Genomic DNA, 8,436 nt, shown 5'->3' with positions numbered 1-8,436 from the left:
ATTTTCTTCATTGTGGCCACTGGGTGAGGCCATTGTGTCCATTTTCTCCATTGTTTCTATTGTTTCCGGGCCATTGTGTCAATTGTGTCCATTGAGGCATGACCATTGTGCCCATGGTTTCCATGGTGTCCATTCTGAGCATTGTGGCAAGCGATTGTGTCCATTTTACCCATTGTGGTCATTGTCTCCATTGTGTCCATTTGTGGCCAAGCCATTATGGCCATTGTTTCTATAGTGGCCAGGCCATTGTGTCAATTGTTGCAGTGCAATTGTGGTGAGGTCATTGTGTCAATTGTTGCCAGGCTATTGCGGCCATGCCAATGTGGCCATCCCAATGTGGCTGTTGCAGTCAGGCCATTGTAGGCCATCTCCAGGCCATTGTGGCCAGGCCACAATGAGATTTATGTAGATGAATTGGATTGAGCTCTGGGGGCCTGTTTACCCAAAGGTAAGTCTCACAGATTTCAATAAGACTTCTAAGTTTTATTAATACCCTGTAATCTCAGGAACAAAGTACTTGTCGGAATCTTTTAGCTAATATTGCTAGGTGGAAATCTACTGAAGGAAAGACTTGTGGGAGACCCTGCTGCTGAACAGCAAAGTAAAATATCCTTCTAAGTCTCAGAAAGAGTTAAAATGTCCAGCCTGCTTTGCTGTGTACCATCTCAGCCAATGTGCAACCCTAATAATAACATGCTTAACAACACACACACTTTGAAGTTGAGAATTTGAACATTGTGAACTTAGCCTCTTTCCTTCCATCCCACAAAGAATCTAGTGTCCCATTTTAAAAAAACCTTTTTACTTAACAGTTCCTCTGTATTTTAACTTTTTTTCCTCCATGGTCAAAGAAATTGTATGAACAACTACCTAGCTTACTAGTTCAAAACAAAATATTGTAAAATACTGCTTGGATGCTCTGTGAAATAATCAGCACTTTGCAAAGCTCTTTATGCAGTGTGAAATCCATCCACGAACTAATTAGCTAGCACTTTTGCATAGTGCATTACAAAGCGATTTGCTTTTATCTAGCATGGTCAGTTCTTGCAGCAGTCAATGTTTTGCAGCAACTGCACTGGAAGACCAAAACCAAATACTTTGCAAGATTTCAGGTACTTTGCAAATTAATTACGAATAACTATGCAGGCAGATCTTGCCCAAGAAGGGTAGCTTAGCAGATGCAAATGGTGCAGAATACTTATTTCTGCTTCATCCTCTAAACACACAGCAGTGCATAGCATCTTGATAGTTTGGCTTGTGGTTTTACATATAAATGGGCCATTTGTTAAATTCATTTGTAAACCTCCTTCTTAGGTCTGGGATGATAACATCCCTTTAAAAGGCTTTAAAAAGCCTGATGCATCCCACAAATATAATAGAAATAACTCCATGTATATCCTTGGCTCCCCAAAGCCTGCCAAGTTAAGGCATCAAAGAGCATCTTAAGAAGGAGTTCAAAATCTCATAGGATCAAACCCAGAGAAGCTCATTGCTTCTGAACCTCCTCCAATTTTAGCTATATATGCATCAAATCCTCCCAGCCTCACCAACAGTCCCACAGTTAATTTGCTGTAAGGCTAGCTCCTTATCACAGCAGGGGGGTTTATGGTCAAGTCATGAATACCAGAGAATTGGAGATTAAAATAGAACTGCTGCCAGGCTGCTAACTAGTGCTTGAAATGATGCTGTCAGAAGAATCTATGAGAGATTTACTTCCAAGAAATGTGTGGCTGCTGATGAGCCTATTTATGAAATAAGTTTGAAATTCTCGTGGCCTACTTTTTAAAAAATTGCATTGCTTACTTCCAAACCCTCTTTACAGACTCAGCAGCTAGCTAGCCTCGGCACACGGCTTTCATGCTTTGTGCAGTTTATAAGTGGGGGAACCATTATTTTCCTATCCTGTTTATTTCTATTTCAGCATCTAATCCATCTTTCAATCCCGTAGAGCCTCTGTGCAGAAACGCTGCTGTTGGGGAAATGGTGTCTTTTGTAAACCATGTAAAGTCATCCACATTCTATGAATAGCTAACAAAAACCTCACTGTGCTTGCTGTATCCCCCATGCCTATCAGCAGGGCGGTCTTTAGCATATGTGGCGCCAGGGTGCAAAAAACTGCCCAACGCACCCAATGTTTGGGGGGGGCAGGCCACCAAAGTTGTTGAGCTTTTTGGGGTGGCATGCAACTCTCTCCCATGCCGCTGTGGGTGGAGGGAGGAGAGCAATCCCTGCAGAGGTTTGGGAGGGAGCGCGCCTCGCGTGAGCAGCGTGCATGCGCTGGGTGGGCCTCTGGACAGCCTGCCAGTCCCAGGCGTGTAGGAGGGCAGAGCCGCCCGGCTGCCTCAGCGCCTGCAGCAAAAAAGCCTGCGGCGCTCCAACGGGTTCTGCTCCACTTGGCAGCGGCTAGCCTGGCTCTTCAATCCCTGGACGCCAAATCTCTGTCTGGGCCTCTTGGCCTGGTGCCCCTGAGAGCCCGCACCACTAGCCGGCCCCGTCTATCAGCATGGCCTTTCCCATCTTTGGGCTATGCTGGAGTGTGATTTACAAAACAACCCTAATCTCCAGATTCACTGGCTTGCCAAACAAGGTAGAGGTCTCCCTATGCCAACAGCATAGATGAGTACATCTTGGTGGATCTGCCGCTGGTGGTCATGTTTTTCACCATGATTGGCTGGGATTAGCCTGGGGCATTCCAGGGATGGAGCAAAGGCAGCTTTGCATCCACTTGATACAGAGCTCCTTCGTACCACTGGAGGGCCCCAGGAACAGGTGCATGATCTGCTAATAAACGTTTCCCAGGCGTACAATTTGACAAAATCTGCTGGGCCAAAATAAGGCAAAAAACGTCATTTTCACATTTTGCCTAGGGCAGGGAAAGCCAGCAAGGCTTCAACAGTGCAAACAATACACCAGTTCACGTCTCATATTCCACTTCAGATTGCTCCTTGTTGTTGCCGGGAGTTTTTTATCTGTATCTCATAAGAGCTGTTCACATAGTCATAAAATCACAGCAACTTGTGCAGTACTGCTATGTCACATTTTGTTTAGGCCAAACATGTGCTATATTATAAAGTACATAGAAGTGACGCAGAGGGCTGACTCTAGGTTTTTATGGGGGGGGTGTCCCATGAACAAGAGGGCTTCACTTGTGTCTCATCTTTCTCACAACCATTGCTCTCTTGTTCTCTCTGGAATTAATTCCCACTGCCACTCAAAGGGAAAGGGCAGCCATCACTTTTGAAAAATGGCTATGTAGCGCAAGCCAGTGTTCCAAGTTGGGCAGAACAGCCACTGGCTTGGGCCTGGCTCATGTCTTTTTCAAGGACAACCGTTCCCACTTTGTCTGTTTGCCACTTCCTTTTGGGGACAATTGTGCACATATTTCTTTTGCACTCAGTTAAATTTACTGGTCAGTGATTGGCTGGAATTTTCAGAGTTCACAAAAATACGCATTTGAACTGCAAACTTGCTAGCCTGAAGAGCTGTCTGACTAAAAAGTACGTGCCTGAGTTTAAAAGAAGCAACTTTTTATTATTATTACTGTACAGGTTATGCCATCCTTTGGAATAATATATGGGGGTGAATGAAAAACAGAAATGAAATTGACAGACACCTATTAACTGAAGCTCCAGGCTATTCAATTACTTGGAGAGCTGATTATTAAGGTTTGCTCTGTCCTTGCACATTGTTAAAAGCAAAAAATAAATAAAAAAATGATGTAGACCGATGTGCAGTGAAGCAATCAAATTCTAATGATGTTTTCTCCAATATTTTGCTTCTTAGCTAGTTTAAGAGGCACCATCTTATATTTCAGAGGTATCAAGTTATTAAGAGGTTAGTGACACATTATTATTTTTAAAATAGCTCTGGCGTGGTCTCAGTGAAGCAGAGATTGAGTTTTAGCACAAGCTGAAGCTGTAAAAAGAATTATCAACATAGAGACGAAGGAGCAGACACATAAGAAGTACTGCTCAGCACCATCAGGATACTTTAGGCTTATAGGCTTGGATTAATGCTGTGCCAAAAAAGTCTCCCTTAAAAAAAATGTTCTCCATCAATTGATGAGAAAATAAATTGCATTTTAAAATTATCGAATTAGAAAGAAATGTTTGGAGAAATTCTCATAGGCGGGGTGCAGGGTTTTGTTTGTACGTACCACATTTTGGGGGTGTCCTTCTGCTCATTCTTCAAATCATGTCTCTGGTGTTCTGCAATCTACAGCCTTCCTGGCTGTTTACAGAAAACCCCATGATATTAGCTCATGGCTCCTCCAAAAGAGCATTCATTCATCCTGATATGCTTGCACAGGACTTGCATGTTGGTTAGACCAGCCAGTCTGTATTGCATATTCACTCTGATTTATTTATGGAGCAGTTATATGATAGGATGAGCATTCATCCTGATTTGCTTGCAGTAAATTTCCCCAGCAAATCATTCATTCATCTCACAGTTTTCAATGCATTTCCTGGTCACTGTCCAAACCAGAAAAAGTCTGGGACTTTTTAAAGTGGATTTGATGCATATGGGTGATAGAGCACTTTAACTATGCAACCTAAAGTTCCAGTGTGGGCCCAAATCCCTCTTGCAAAACACTGACAATCTAGAGGCAACCTCTGTAGTCAGTCTCCGTGGTTTCACATGCATCAATGCTCAAGGGAAGATGTCATGAGGTAACTTCTCCCATCAGGCTTTTTCAGATCAGCATGCTCAGGTGGCAACTGGGACTGCAGATTACCAGGACACTGTTTAATGAAAAGAAAACAAACACACACTGCCCATGGGCAATTATTGTTTATTTATTAAATATATTTGTTGTTTTTTGCCATAGCAACTCAAAGCAATCCACAATATTTTCAGCAAAAAAACAAACACATACATACATTAAAACCAGCATTTTAAAAAGAATATAAAATTATTATTTTTTTAAAAAAAACTAGGCTAAAATATCCCACCCATGCAAAATGGCTACAGATAATTAAAAACCAAAACCCTGATGGAAAAAGAGTGTTTCATGCCTAGCATCTAAAGATATGTAATGATGATGCCAGATGAGCCTTCCTTGGCAGAGCATTCCACAAGTGGGGTGCCACCACTGAAAAGACCTGTTCTCGTGTTGCTATATTCCTGTGGAGAGAGCACGCAGTGGCATAGCGTGGGTTGTCAGCACCCGGGGCAAGGCAAGTAATTTGTGCCCCCTAGAGTGAGTGAGCCAGGTAGGGGCAGAGAGCTGCGAGTGCGAGCGCCACCCCCCAGATGTTGCGCCCGGTGCGGCTGGCCCCCCCTGCACCCCCCACGCTACGCCACTGAGAGCACGTGAAGAAGAGCCTCAGATGATGATCATAGGGTCCAGGTCAGTTCTTATGAAGAGAGACAGTCCTTGAGGTATTAGTGTCCTGAGCCACATCTACAATTGTTAAAAAAAGAAGTCATGGGTCAAACTTCTCCAGATCAAGCATCATGTTTGGCCCCAGTTTTTAGACTAACCTTTCTAATTCTTATTGTCAATCTCTTATTCTTATAAGTAACTAAGTAGATTCACAAGGATATGAAAAGTAGGAATTTGATTTGATTTGTCCAAATAATTGAATAGGGCAAAATTTAAAACCAGGTATTCCAACTATAACTCACCCTTGCTGCGTTCAAGAACCAATACATATGCTAAGGTAGTTTAAGAGATTAATGCTACAAACAAAAGGCACACACGACAGATCAGGCTTCCCCAGTCTGATGCCTCTTGATATTGTTGGACGACAACCACCATCTGTCTTGCTCATTGGCCATGTTGACTGCGGCTGATGGGAACTGTAGTCTGAAATATCTGGAGGGCACCTGGTTAGGGAAGGCTGATCTATACCCCATGTTTTGGGGGCATGCAGTGGCGTAGCATGGGTTGTCAGCACCCGGGGCAAGGCAAGTAATTTGCGCCCCCTAACCCATGGATTTTAGCAGGGGGCAGAGAGCTGCAAGTACGAGCGCGCACCCCCCCCATGTTGCGCCCGGTGCGGCCGGGCCCCCCTGCACCCCCCACGCTATGCCACTGGGGGCATGACATTTGTGCTTGGTTGGAATCACGTCAGCTAAGAACAGATTGTCCCAAACCTTTTACATCTTGAGCAAGTTTCTAGCCTTCACTCTGCTTCCTAATTATCTCAGAATAGCATATTACACTTTGAGAGTCTCTAGCTGAATCATTGGTATTTACAAAATGTTATGCAGCCGCTCAGCATTGCTGGTGATGGGGCCAGCAACTGTATCTCTCTGTGCATTTTTCAGACGTGTGAGCTATGTCTACATTAGACACTATTACCTTTTAATGGTGCACTATTATCTCTGCAGTGGAATGGAGACTGAGATTAATGAGCCAGAGGAAACAGGGGAAGTATAGTGGATTAAACTAGGGAGTATAGTCAATTTGAGTTAATGGGTAACTACATGAGCGTAGATATGGTACTTTGCTAGAACAAAAAATCACTATGAACTATTAGCCCAGGTCTGTGAAACCTGTGGCCCATCAAGCAGAACATAGAATTTTTCTACATACAGTCTCAGCAAACTTCCTTTTGTTACTCCCTGACCAGGACCATAAGAAATTTATCATTGTTGTTATTATATTTAGTCAATTCATATCTTCCCCTTCCTCCCAAAACACATAGGATAGCCGACACAGCAGTGATAAAACTTTCTAAAAAGAAACAACAACTAAAAACAGTTTTAAAACATTTTTTAAAAAACTTTAAGAACACTTACTGAACTAGTGATCTGAGGGCTGCCAGGAACAGCATGTTTCAGCCATCAAATGCCCAGGTGTTATTTCAAACCATGACAGAGTTCAAACCATAATATACAGTACTACATTGGTACAGTGCATGATGATCACATGTTTGTCTTGAAACCCCTCTCAAAAGTACTGTTTGAAGCAAGTAGGGGAGGATACAAAAAAGCACTTTGAGACACCCTCTGCAGTGCTGTTTCTGCAAAAATTGGACAATGGGAGCTCCCTTCAAGCACTTCTCAAAAGCACTGTTTGAAGCAGCTCATGCACTTCTCTGGCAAGCTGGTGGGCTGAGGTAGGGGGCAGCATTGGCCGATTGCTCTCCCCTATCCCACTCTGCCACTCCCAGGAAAATTGCATGGGCTCCGATCTTAAATGGCGGGGAGGAGCCTTTTGCAATTCTTCCCTCTTCCAAGTCACTGAGGAATCAAAAAGGTCCCCACTCGATCTAGTTCAGTACTGTCTGTGTCAACTGGCAGAGTTTTACCTTTTTTAAAAAAAAATAGTTATATTTTTATTGTTTTAATGCTGTATATTAATGGTTTGCTTGTGAGCCACCTAGGGAACTCCTGTTATCAAACAGCTCTGTTAACACAAGGCAGCACTAAGGAGATTGTTCTGTCAGCTCAAGCATTTCTGCTTGCCCCTTTCCTTTCCAATGTGTTTTTCTGCACGTTCTCCCAAACCTCTAGAGCAGATTTGGCAGCGAGACAGTGGAGGAGAGAGAGAGGGCATTCCCCACTGATTAGTGGGAATATTCTGCTAATGGAACTGGGTAGTTGAATCTAGCTCATAGTAAGTAAGCAAATAAAAAATGTCATTTAGTCAAACTTTTAGAAATTTGATTTGAAGCCGATGCTTTTAAAAACCTCGTTGATATCAGTGAATAAATATCAGGAACCTCACAACATAAGCAATCCCGGGCATTTCTGACTCAATCACAGATTTCACATCTATAATACAGAAGCAGTGCTATTAACTTTTTCAGTAATGCTAGCAGCCTCAAATATTCTATAAATGAACCTCACATTCATTGTAGTAGTGTTCACTAGAAAATTGTTAAGTGTCAATGTGAGTGCAGGAATTTTTTTATTATGTGTCATAAAATGCAGTGCTGTTTGGAATGAGCACTTTATTTGAAAATGTAGGCTCACTTTATTTGAAAATGTAGGCTCACTGTATGCAACATGCATTTATCTGTCTTTCCTTCTCTTTCTTTGCCTCAGACACACTTGGACCCAGAACCTCGTTTTCACAAATAGGTCTCTACTTGCTTTACTTACCTCAGGGCTGGCCCATCCATGAGGCAGACTGAGGCAGCTGCTTCAGGTAGCAGAATCCACTCTGCAAATGTGCCCCCCAAGCCACCACTGATGGAAAAGTGGCTACAGCAGCTTTCAGGTTCTGGGCAGAATGTGTAAGAGCCCCATGAGATTGTGCAGGGCTCCTGCAAGGCCTCACTGAAATCCAGAAAACCGCAACCACACAAACCCAGTAAGCATGGCTTTGGCAGGAGTGATGGGGGGGGGCTGGCAGCACGCATGGAGGGCAGCACCTTCCAGTTTCACCTCAGGTGGTGAAACAAAACAGGCTGGCCCTGACTTACCTAAACAAAACTGCCAACCAATCCTTCCCTCCTAAATCATCTGCTCTTCTCTCTTTCA

At 43.4% G+C, this 8,436-nt stretch overlaps 1 long non-coding RNA gene across 1 annotated transcript; it reads left to right on the top strand.

Moving 5' to 3' along the window:
- Positions 1-313: 313 nt before the first annotated feature.
- LOC309529026 lies at positions 314-8,129 on the top strand. Its single transcript, XR_014218042.1, has 3 exons — positions 314-448; positions 3,784-3,834; positions 7,999-8,129. It is a non-coding gene; the product is annotated as an uncharacterized lncRNA (long non-coding RNA).
- The last annotated feature ends 307 nt before the right edge of the window (positions 8,130-8,436 follow it).

Source organism: Podarcis vaucheri (assembly GCF_965113315.1).
Source record: "Podarcis vaucheri genome assembly, chromosome: 3".
In the NCBI taxonomy this organism is placed as follows: domain Eukaryota; kingdom Metazoa; phylum Chordata; class Lepidosauria; order Squamata; family Lacertidae; genus Podarcis; species Podarcis vaucheri.
The sequence above is the reverse complement of the archived record's forward strand: the minus strand, read 5'-3'. Positions and strand labels throughout refer to the sequence as shown.